The sequence below is a fragment of the Macrobrachium nipponense genome, chromosome 9, assembly GCF_015104395.2.
Source record: "Macrobrachium nipponense isolate FS-2020 chromosome 9, ASM1510439v2, whole genome shotgun sequence".
Lineage (NCBI taxonomy): Eukaryota > Metazoa > Arthropoda > Malacostraca > Decapoda > Palaemonidae > Macrobrachium > Macrobrachium nipponense.
The window spans coordinates 59,766,228-59,778,809 of record NC_061110.1 but is presented as its reverse complement, the minus strand read 5'-3'; positions in this window follow the sequence as shown (position 1 = coordinate 59,778,809).

The window sequence follows — 12,582 nt, the reverse complement described above, 5'->3', positions numbered from 1 at the left end:
CTCCCTTTAGGAGGTAACAAGAACCCTTCTTTTGGACGGAGGGAGAGAGGGATCGCGCTCCTTTAACCAGACTTTTTCAGGGAGAGAGAGGAATGTGAGGGCGGACCTGTTGAGCAAGAGGAACCAAGTCCTTCATTTGGAGTGGACCCTCAATCTTGTTTGTGTGCCTAAGCCTATGGGCCCTGTGAGGCAGGCCACATGTAGACCTGTGCGCCGCGTAATCAGAACAGGAGACTGGACAACTTTTGCTCCGCATTTTGATTACCCGAGAGCTATAGCATTCGCGCTCTCCTACTGGACTGGACAGGCATCGAGGTGTAGGTCTTTCCCCCACTCTAACTGGTGGGGAATTGATGAAAAAGTTCCTGTCCTCTACAGGGACGACTCTAACCCTTATCGCTCCTTTTTGGCCCGTTGAAGAATGGTTCTCATCGGCTCAGACTACCCCACTTCGAGAGCTTTCTCAAATCCTCCAACCGCTCTCTCCCTGACTGCTTTTTCAACTTCGAAAGACTCGTCAGAGCGATAGGATTTTCGCGAAAGGCTCAACATTACGGATGTACCAGTCGAAGTGGGAAGTCTGTCGACGATGGTGCAGGTCGAAGAGCTGTCCTCTTCCATTACCTCTGTGACTGACATTGCTGATGTTCTTCTCTTTCTGAGAGAAGAATCTCACCTACCGGTATCCCACATAAAGGATTATAGAAGCATGCTCTCTGTTGTCTTTAGAGACAGAGGTCTAAAGATAACGGAGGACAAGGATCTTCATGATCTCTATCCGGTCCTTAGAGACCTCCAAGAGAAGTCCTCACTTTCACCTAGTTGGAATCTGGACGTGGTTCTCAAATTCCTCACATCCAACAAGTTCGAGCCTCCCCATCAGGCTTCTTTTAGAGACCTGACGAGGGAAGGTATTTTTATCTTGGCCCTCGCAAATGCTAAGAGGACAAGTGAACTTCATGCCTTGCACTCGTGTGTCGGATTTAAAGGAGACTCGGCAATATGTTCTTTTTAGCCATGATTCCTGGCAAAGAACAAAAACCCCCCCCTCAAACCCTGGCTAGAAGCTTTGAGGTTAAGGGACTCTCCCCCTTGGTAGGGATGGATGATTGAGAGGTCTCTTTGCCCAGTCAGGGCGTTAAGTTCTATCTTCAAAGAAGAAACAGATTAAGGGTAGCCTAGAGAGTCTCTGGTGTGTCGTGAGGGACCCAAGAAGATCCATGTCTTTAAACGCCCTGGCCTTCTTTGTGAGAAGTGTCATCTCTGAAACACATGGGGCGTGCGATGATGACTCCTTCAAGCAGCTTAGAGTAAAAGCGCATGATGCGAGCCATTGCAACTTCTTTATCTTTTCATAGGATTTTGTCTATGAAGGACATTCTAGCTGCCACGTACTGGAGATGCAACTCTGTCTTTGCATCCCACTACCTGAAGGATGTAAGAGAGACTTACGAGAAATGCTTCTCGCTGGGTCCATACGTATCTGCAGATTCGGTGCTGGGACAGGGAGCTGATGCCGATCCTTAATTAATTTTTAGAATTTGGTATGGGGTTTTTTAGGGTTGTTTGAAAGAATGTTCAGGGTAACTTCTTTCATTCTTATTGCTAACCCGGGTGTTAGGATCAGGTGACCGGGATCGGTGTTGTGCTCCTTGATTATGCCATTAGGCAAGGTGTTTTGTCATATAAGTGGATTAGCACCCATTGACAAAGATCCTCAGGATTCTGTCAAGTAAGCGGGTAAAGACCCCATTGACAAATCCACAAGAACTCTTAGCATAAGGTCACTACCTCGCTGAGGCTCTTGAGGCGAAGCAGACTCCTAGGCAGTAGCCATGAAGTCTTCCACCTAACCAGGTAGGAACCAAGGTTTTTTATGTTTACCTATACAATGTATGTTGTTTTCCTGTCTAGTTCAGTAGTTAGCTGTCTCTTGCCCACCACCAAGGGTGCCAATCAGCTAAGTATATATCTGACAGGAAAGTTCATGTGCAAAAATGATATTGCAATACACCCCCTGAACACCTGAATAAGCCCTTGTCACTTACCAGCCCGAACCATCATTTATTAAAAATTTACCAAATCTTTGGTTAAAATAAACGATCTGTGTTGCCAATCTCCTGGCAAACACCCTCGTTACCTAGTTACCAGCCCACCGCTGGTAGCCCTGCCTCACGGGCCGGTCACACCTGTCCTCTCGTGTCAATCAACTTATCGTTCGCGGGTGGTGGAGCACAGATGTATCCACAGCGAACTCCTTTTGGTCTTGCCCGGCCTTCATTTGCACCTTTGATTTGATTGATTTTGGTGACGAATTACGCATCCCTTTGGATTACGGTTGGATTGCTCTTAATACCTTGTCATTAGACATTGATTCTGCAAAGGAAGAAACAACACAGGCTACGACAACGACTACTGCATTCTCAGCCACGACATCACAGAAAACGACGAGTGGAAGTTCAACAACGTATCGTCTGTGCCAACAATGCAAGAAAAGGATGAGTACCCTAAGACACGATAATCATTGCTTATGCGTAAATTGTAGGCATGTTCAATGTAATGTAAAGACCAGATGTGTGGAATGTCAGGAGTGGTCTTTGGATCGGATGTTAGGGTATCTCAAACATAGGAAAGGTCTCGTATTAAGAAGTAAGCGTAGGCAGGAAGAGACTAACGTAGACCAAGATAAAGACTTAGAGACAGTGCTCTTTAAGAGACTCGAGAGTAGGCTGACATCGAGTATGATGTCTCTGTTTACCGATTTTATGTCAAGATTAAGTGAGGATAGATCGAGCAGTAGGGGTACTGAAAATTACTAATCGTTCTTTTCCAGCTCCCCTGCCTGTTCCAGAGACAGCCCTAACCGGTGCTGGGGGTTATGGGGATCCGCAAGCCCACAGGGCAGGATCCGCCGTCCCCCCTGGCGCGGAGCAGGCAGTGTTGGCAGCAGATTCCCCTTCCCTCGATGTGTAAGTTCTCAGGATGATAAAAATTAGGTCAGATACAGACGAGTAGGGATAATAGGCTACATAGTGTTTAGGAAGAGAAGTGCAGGCTTCTTCGGGTCGGTTTTCTATTAAAAGTAGTAGTTTATAGAGGGACAGTGTCCTTAGAGCCTCTTTAGGCTTTTTTCCTGCTTCAAGTTCCTTGCATCAGAAGCTTTTAGGCCATGGTTGGTCTTTCAGATCTGGTTTCGGGTCTGTCAGGTTCTAAAGGGTTGAGTACTGCTCCTTCGTCTTTAAGGTTACTTTCCTCTACTTATACGATACGATAATTGTTAATATCAATTAATTCTCCGTTCAATGCATATTGACTTACAATATTCAGTATGGAGAGAAATCGAATAAATTAACTACGGCTAGTCTAGTGTTCACGATGATATATCGTATGCATATTCAGTAGCCTAGCCTAGCCTAAAGTATTCGCTGTACTACATATCGGTAGTTATTTTTATAGTGGCTAATGCTGTAGGCTCAAGGCATTCTGACTTCGGATAATTCAGTACAGGTGTAATTGAAAACGAACGAGAATCCGATCTGAGGATAATTCAAATATGAATGTAATCTAACAGAATGAAGATCGGATTCTCGTCCGACTAAAGCATTATAATTGTATTATATTGTCATCATATTAGCGTAGTATAAACACTAACTCGGCAGTCATTCACGCTGGAATCAGTTGATGACGAATACAGGTTTGCGTCGCCGTATCCCATTCTGTCCTGATTGGCTAACATGACTAACGTAACAACTCTAAATCACTTTATGCCAGGTTTGTACAAACGTCTTGAAGGAGACGTGTGCTCAACTATGTTGACAATTTTTAACAGTAACAATAAGTATCTATCTTGTGGCATATAATCAGATGTCAGATATAAAGGAATTCGTATGTATGACGTCTTCATACGTTTAACAGAAGTTTTGGGAGATTTGGCACGAAAAGGGAGCAGACCCTTGGGTCGTCACGGTAGCCAAGGAAGGTTACAAGATCCCTTTCCTGAAGATACCACCTCTTTCGACATTACCAAGGGATCTTGGAGCTCACTACAATGATCCAGTGAAAGAAGAAGCACTACAAGAGCAAGTCCTTTCTATGCTCAGGAAAGGAGCAATAGAACCTGTTCTGGACCACTCATCCCCAGGATTCTACAACCGGCTCTTCTTAGTAGCGTAATCCTCGGGGGGATGGAGACCAGTACTGGACGTAAGTCAACTCAACTTGTTTGTGGAGAAGACAAAATTTACTATGGAGACGACCGATTCAGTACTGGCAGCGGTGCGTCCAGGGGACTGGATGGTTACCCTGGACCTTCAAGATGCATACTTTCATATCCCTATTCATCCGGGATCCAGGAAGTACTTAAGATTTGTGATCCAGAACAGGGTCTTTCAGTTCAAAGCCCTCTGCTTCGGACTTTGCACAGCCCCGCAGGTGTTTACAAGAGTGATGTCAAAGCGTGGCGAAGTGGCTGCATCTTCTAGGGATAAGAGTTTCTCTATACCTAGACGATTGGCTCATAAGAGCCCAATCAAGACAACAATGTCTGGAGGACTTAGAAATGACGTTGGCGTTAACGAACGAGTTGGGTCTGATGGTGAACTTAGAAAAGTCGAATCTGATCCCCAAACAGGAGCTAGTTTATTTGGGGATTCTGATTTCCTCAGTGACTTTTCGAGCTTTTCCATCTCCCGACAGGCAAGCTCAATGCATTCGGAAAGTGCAAGCCTTTCTAGAGAAAGACCAATGCTCAGCATGAGAGTGGATAAGCCTACTGGGGACTCTCTCGTTGCTGGAGCGGTTCGTTTCTCTAGGAAGGCTTCACATGAGACCCTTGCAAATATTTTTTAACCAAGTCTGGCCAAGAAAATCGCAACCGGATTCCTTCCTGTTTCGAATTCCTTGCAAGATCAAGGAGGAATTACTATGGTGGCTAACTCCAGGAAAGTTAGCGGAGGGTGCGTCGCTCCAACAGAAGAACCCAGACCTTGTATTGTTTTCAGACGCTTCGGACGCAGGCTGGGACGGGGAGCGACTCTCAGCCCTCGAGAAGTGTCAGGTCGTTGGAACAAGGAGGAAACGGCATGGCATATAAACAGGAAGGAACTGATGGTGATTTTCTTGGCTTTGAAAGAGTTCAACGTGGTGATCCGCAACAAGGTGGTGCAGGTCAACGCGGACAATACCACAGCTCTGGCGTACATCCGCAAGCAAGGGAACGCATTCAGTCTCACTTTGCAAGTTGGCGGAGGAGATCCTTCTATGGGCAGAGAAGAAAAACCTGACCCTGCTCACCAGGTTCATTCAAGGGGAGAAGAATGTGAGAGTGGACCTGTTGAGCAGGGAAGGTCAACTTCTGTCTACAGAGTGGACCCTACATCTAGAAGTATGCCAGAGCCTGTGGAATTTTATGGGGATCGTCCGGCCAGTGGTGGACTTATTTGCGACCGCAATGACAAAGAGATTGCCGACATACTGCTCTCCAGTCCCAGACCGTCAAGCAGTCGCAGTAGATGCCTTCCTTCTAGATTGGACGGGACTAGACGCATACGCCTTTCCCCCGTTCAAGATTTTAGGAAAGGTTTTGAAGAAATTCAGGGAGAGTCAAGGGACGAGAATGACTCTTATAGCCCCTACTGGCTGGCCCAAGATTGGTTCACAGAGGTACTGGAATGGACAGTATAATATACCAAGAACACTTCCAGCAAGAGTAGATCTACTCAAACAGCCTCACGGTTCAACAGGTACCACAAAGAACACCCTCGCTCTGGGTCTGACTGCTTTCAGACTATCGAAAGACTTGTCAGAGCGAGGGGGTTTTTACTAAAGAGGCGGGCCAGAGCTGTGGCTGGAGCAAGAAGAGCCTCAACTATCAAGGTGTACCAGGCGAAGTGGGAGATCTTTCATAAGTGATGCAAGAGTCGGAAGGTTTCTTCATCCAGTACCTCTGTGATCCAAATTGCGGACTTCCTTCTGTATTTAAAGAAAGAAGTAGGTTTGTCAACTCAGACAATTAAAGGATATCGTAGTATGTTGGCCTCAGTATTTAGACACAGAGGTTTAGATATTACCAATAATCTCAATCTGAGAGACCTCATAAGGTCCTTTGGAAGAAGGAAGGAACACCGTTACAGAACACCTTCCTGGAATCTCGATGTAGTCCTAAAATTCTTAGGAACTAATAAGTTCGAACCGATGGATCAAGCTTCGTTTAGAGATATCTCGAAAAAGACCATCTTTTTGGTGGCCTTGGCCACAGCTAAAAGAGTGAGCGAGCTGCAAGCAATTAGCAAACATGTTGGCTGGAAGCATGACAAGCAGTATGCTCTTTTCAGGAGGATTTCTTGGCCAGATCGAAAATCCTTCTCATCCCTGGCCAAAAGGTCATTTTGAATTATTATGGGTCTTTCAGATCTTGTAACTAGGACAGGAACAAGAAAGAGTTCTCTGTCCAGTAAGGGCTTTTGCGCTATTATCTAGAGAAAACTAATAATATTAGAGGAACTTCAGAATCACTGTGGTGCTCTGTGAAGGACCATAGCAGAGCAATGACCAAAAATGCTATCGCTTTCTTCCTCAGGGAACTGATTAAGGAATCACATATGTTATGCCAAGAAGAAAACTTCGGTATCCTTAAGGTTAAGGCGCACGAAGTGAGAGCGGTAGCTACGTCCTTGGCATTTAAAAGGAATATGGCCCTCAAAGATATCATTGAAACGACGTTCTGGAGGACTAATTCAGTTTTTGCGTCTCACTACCTTAGAAACGTCAAAACAACCTTTGACAACTGTCAAACGTTGGGCCCTTATGTATCCTCAGGGCAGCCGTATTGGGCAAAGGAGTTTCCACCCCATAGCTTACTAACATGCTAGGTTATTTTAATTAAGTGGTGTTGTTTTTTATGGTTTGTCTGAGAGGTTTATTCCCTCTTCAGTCTAATGAAGTGTAGTGTGTTAGGTATAGGTGTGTGTGTGGTTCAGGTGGTCTAACTTGTCCTAGCATGAATGCCCATGGTAAGAGAGGGCTAGGGTTCCTGTCAACGAATTGGTCCCGTCCAGTGTCAGACCGTGTTCATAGCTTTCATCAACTATCAGGTCATGTCCTAGTTGGGAGCTACTAAGGTTTAGCAGGCTAAGAGGCAGGATCTATGAAGTCAGCTACCTTAGCAGGTAAGGAACCAAAGAGTATTTAGAATTTATTTTAAGTTTTAAACTCTTACGATGTTGCTGTCTTTGACCCACCTCCAAAATGTGTCAATCAGCTATATATATACCTGCCAGGTAGGTGTCATACATGAAAATGACGTTGTTATGATATAACAAAGTTTCATGTATCTACTTACCTGGCAGGTATATATAATTAAATTCCCACCCACTTCTCCTCAGGAGACAGGGTTCAGAGAAAATCTGACGAAAATGGGAATGGTTCCGAGCACCAGCGCCACGGGAACGGGGTGGCGATCACCTGAACTACCAGTGATCTAGCGGTTGCCGCGAGTTTTGAAAATTCTGCCAGTGCGAACAGAGAATATAGCTATATATATTAACTGCCAGGCTTAAAGTAATACACGAAACTTTGTTCTATCATAATAACGTCATTTTAATATGAAAACTCCATTTCTGGGCTCAGTTCGTGTCGCTTCGTGAAATAATCCCTTAAATTCATTATTTCTAGGTAAATAATACTAATATTACCAGAGAAAAATAAAAAATAGGGGATGTCAGAATAACTGACTCGCTCACCCTAAATAAAAAAGAGGGTGTCGTATGTAGCTGGGCGAGTGAGACCACTACCCACGAACCTCTTGCCATTTAGAATTTCTCCTACATGAAAATCCCCCTCCTGAGAGAGCTGATACACGGCCGGCGCTGGCAACTACTACTACTCTACCAACGACGCCGACCGCAGTGCTCCTGGTGGCCATCCTTTTCATTAGCGAACTTCTGGACGCACGTGCTACTCTTTGCTCTGTGTTTTTTGGTGCTTTCCTTTGGATTTTATGCCTAAAATGGAACTGCAAGCTATCGCCGCAGCTAAGTTAAGTACCCGAAAGGTTATACATTCTTCCTTTTTTGTCAGCCAGGAGCTGTTTTTACCGTTTTTTAAGGATCCAATAATAGTCTCCTGGTCTGGCGCATGGCTCGCCTTGCTGGCTCGCCTCATGTCGGTTAGCTACCTCGGTCTCCCATACCGTGGTATCTATTCCGTATGTATATTTACTCTTATATGAGTTATTCTCACGTGGTACAGAAGTTCCCACTTATTCTATTGCTTTACATCGTACTATTCGGAAATCCTTTGCCTGTGCCTAGATTAGTGTTTCATGCATGCATGTCCCTTTGTCTAGGTGTTTTAGGCTGTGGGTGATTATGAATACACTTCTTATTGTTATTCCTTTTAGTCCAGCCATCCTGGCCGTCGCCCTTTCCCTTTTCCACGTCGGGCAGAGGCCAACTCTTGAGTAGTCGCTTGTTTTTATTTTTCGGGGAAACTAGCTACTCTCCTGGACGTCCCTCTTTCTCTCCCACTAGTGATTTCCTTTCTCTTTCTTTATTACGATGTATTTTATTTATGGGGTTGCATGTGAAGGGCAATTCAGTTTGGCTTAGGCTAGTTTTGTTGCAGTATCGCCTTTTGTGGTCCACTTGCGCTCGCGTGGTCAGCTCGACCCTAGGCTATGTTTTTGTTGCATTATCGCCCTCGTGGTCCCCACCTTGCGCTCGCGGTCGAGCCACTGATTGCCTAGTCCCTGTCCCCCCTTCCCTTCCTCCTACGCAGAGGGGAGGGTTAGTCCTCGCTCGCTCACCCGGTCGCCATTGGCGATCGATCCGGGCACCCCTCCCTCTTCCCTCCCTATCAGGGAGGATACGGCAGTTATGGGACTTACGGGGGTTCCTGTCGGACCGGTCTCGTTTTCTTTGAGGCTTCGGGGAGGTTACTGGTGTGTTTCGGGTGGGGTTGGCCCACCCTACCAGCTCGCATCGGTTCTTCTCCGGCGTTCTGTTTTGCTCTCCGGTTCCCCTCTCCCCCCTTCTTTTACCTTTAGATGTATAGCTGTCTCCGCCAGCTATTTGGGGGGAGGGGGAATTCGGTGTAGACCTTACATGCTTCCCCTGTTTGTGACCATAGTCTCTTTCGTTTTCTGGCGAGAACGCCCGCGTTACCATCCGGGCATTCCGTGGGTTGGCGGAAGGGTCCTACGGCGGAGCTAAGCTCCTATTATATTTTTGACTGTTTTGTTTAGTCTTAATTTATTCTTATGGATAATCTTCTCACGTTCTCCGGTGTGTCGTACCCTCCTGAAACTTCGGTGTACTATAGGTGTATGAGTAGGTATCTGGCTTGATGGAAATCTTCGCTCTGGTGTATACCGGAGTTTTTCAACCAGTTTACTGGGTCCACGGACTTACTCACACGGATTACAGGAGAGGATTATGCCCAAAAAATTTGATTCTACTCCGGCATGCAGTGGGAGCATCATATATGAGTGGTCCTGTGATACTTATGTATCTGTTCACTTACAGGCTACCAACTGTCAGGAGGCTGGCTGTAACGCCGTCCTTCAGGACCCTTGTGGGCACGAGGTCTGCCGGACCCACGCTCCCTGCGCGTACGACACAAAGATCTGATCGTGTGGCACCACGAAGCCTGCTCCATCTTCTACGAGCTGGTGGAACAGTTTTCGGACGGAGTAAGTATATGCCAGTGTAGGTATAGTCTTTCCTGGATATATACTATCAGAAATATCTTGTTCAATACTGCTATAGTTCAATTATCAGTTTTATATGTTAATGATGCATCTCCGGCTTCGTTGTAAGGACTACAATGACCCCTTTGTTCTAGAGAGAGAGGCTTCAGCCTTTCAGACCCACTGGTTTTGCTATGACACACCCCTGGCTCCTCCCCCAGACAGTCGCAAGCGAGCACAAACCACGCCCATCGGGGCGGAGCAACCAGAGACGTGCGAGTTGACAGAACTCAAACCGCCATATTTGAAGTTGACAGGACACAGGCAACACCTGTTACACCTCACCATTACTACAACCCTCCCCTAATTATTGTTACGAGGGACAACGACTTAATCAACAATGAAAAATGTCCAAAAAAGTCGTAGTATCAGCAGATGTGCATAATCTTAGCGAAAACAATAGCGATGATGACAATATTCCACGCACAACCCAAAAAGAAGAGAGGTCCCAAAATGGAAGAAACCAGCCAGGAACCTTCAAATAGTGAAATTCTTCAATTTGTATTATTACAGAATCAAACATGATTGAAACTAGTGGAGAAAGGGTAAGGTTTAATATTCTGTTTTTATATAAAAACGTCTTGGATAGCATCGGATATAGACTGATGACGTCACAAGCATGGCAGTAAAAGGTAAACAATGAGCCGGAACGGACCGTGCGGTAGTTATAATCGTAAAAGTTGAGATTAAGATAAATTTCGAGACCGAAAGTACATTATCATATAATCCTAAACTATGTGTAAAAGTGAGCCTAAACATTATAAAGGACTAGATACTTATATGAGAAAGGTAATTAATGGTGAGGTGTTTTTAATCTAGTTTTTTGCCTTACGCCCCTCCAAAGAGGCGAGTAGCCTAACTAGCCTAACTTTTTCTAAACTTTGAGTTTTAACATACTACGTCAATCTAGGCTACCTATTAGCCGTTCCCTTCCGCCTATTCCCACGAGATCCTATCGTCGACATTTAACTGGAGGGGTTCCTGTCAAAGGCGGTAATAATTGCACTACCTCAGCTAATGGGTAGAATTTTTATATCCACACTCGTTTTCCTTTCGATATAATGGTTTACCCTTACCATGAGGAACTGCGTCTTAAGAATTTCTGACAGGTCGGCTATATAAATAATATAAGATGAATTACTATAGAGGCTATAATAAACTTAAGTATGGGATATTAGTGAGAGGATGCCGATTGACCTGAATTAACCGATGAAGGCCATTTGAGCTAGAACTCGATTGCCTGGCTTCAGCCTTCTAGGTCTGCTGCTGTCCAACCTGATTTGTAAATTCATGAGCCATATATAGACATCAGTTAAACTTTCATTTCTAAAATTTAAGTCTAGTTTTTCACTCCTATTTGCAGAATGTGGTTCGACTGCAAAAAGGAAGGTGACAATACTCCTCCTCCTAAGCTCGCCCTCGCCCGTAAAGTAGATTTACCTGAGAATGCAAATGAAGAATTATTTACTACTTATAAATGAAGATAGTAGTGACTATGAAGAATTTAACCCGCTTACCTTTAACAAAGCCTATTCCCTACTTATATATCTAACAATTTTTAATGCTGTGGCCCTCCATTCATAGAGATGGGAAAATACAATTAAATGACTCCCTAATTGCATTAAACATTAAGTGAAGGAGACAAAACTCTCATGATCAAATTCTTTGTTTGTAATCATAATAAAGAACTTGCAGACCTTTTTCAAATTGATAAATTTGCCAAAGTTTTGAACTTTTGGCCAACAAGTGGCAGGTTGTTTAATGAAGATTTCAAGGAAAGGAAATTTCACTTTGATATTGAAAACATTAAAATGGCTATATCTTCTTTTCAAGGCCATGCAGCTCTGGCGCAATTAGCTTACCCCTCTAATAAAGATTAACGATATTGATTTCATTACTAAAGTGATAATTGGGCCTTTCAGGAAAACACATTGATTTAATTAAAAAAAATTTAATCCGCTCATTCAGAAGTAGATATTTACCGAGGAACCTCAATTTTGATACCAGAGATGCTATTAATTAAAGCTGAAACTAATGATATATGGGTCTTATCAGATGATCAAAGGAAAGCTATTGCTTCGTGCTTTCGAGGCGGTCCCTCCCTTAAAGGAGGGGACATTATCTCTAGAGGTGGAAGGTTCAACTTTGGCAAGCATCAGAGCTACCCCAGAGGGAAATTTAAATTTTACAGAGGATTCAGGGGAAGCTTTGGGTTCAGGAATAGGTTCAATCCCTACAGGCGAGGTATCAAGAGAGGTGGCCGAAAGAGGGGGAAAGAGTACAGGGGGACAGACAGCAAATTAATTCAGATGTCAAAGATAAGAAACAAAACTAAATTATGCTTTAATTCTTAATACCATCGAGCCCTGCTCAGACCAAGAGGAAAATAACCTGGAGCTACACAGTAAAGATAAAAATTTGGCAAATGTACCACTCTAACAATTCAATGATATTGGAAAGAGTTAAATTTCCCTACAGAAGCCTCTAGCTCCAAGGAAACCTCTCACGCCCCTCCAGTAAGTGGGATAGGTAGGTCATTGACAAATAAATTAAAAAAATTGGCAAAAACTCCCCGAATTCTTCTTTTGGCATGCAACTTAATCAGTAAGGGTGTGAGACTCCCAATTTACCACCAATAAAAAGAAGGCTCAAAAGACTTTGAAAAGATTAGGGGTTGATAGATATTATTCTTCTAGCAAGAGAATAATACTAGAGAGAGAACTGTAACAGATTACTAGACCTAGGGGTAATAGAACAAATTAACAGAAATTCTTTTTACTACTCTAACCACATATTTTACAAGCTTAAACCCGATGGGAGCATTCGCCTAATCTTCG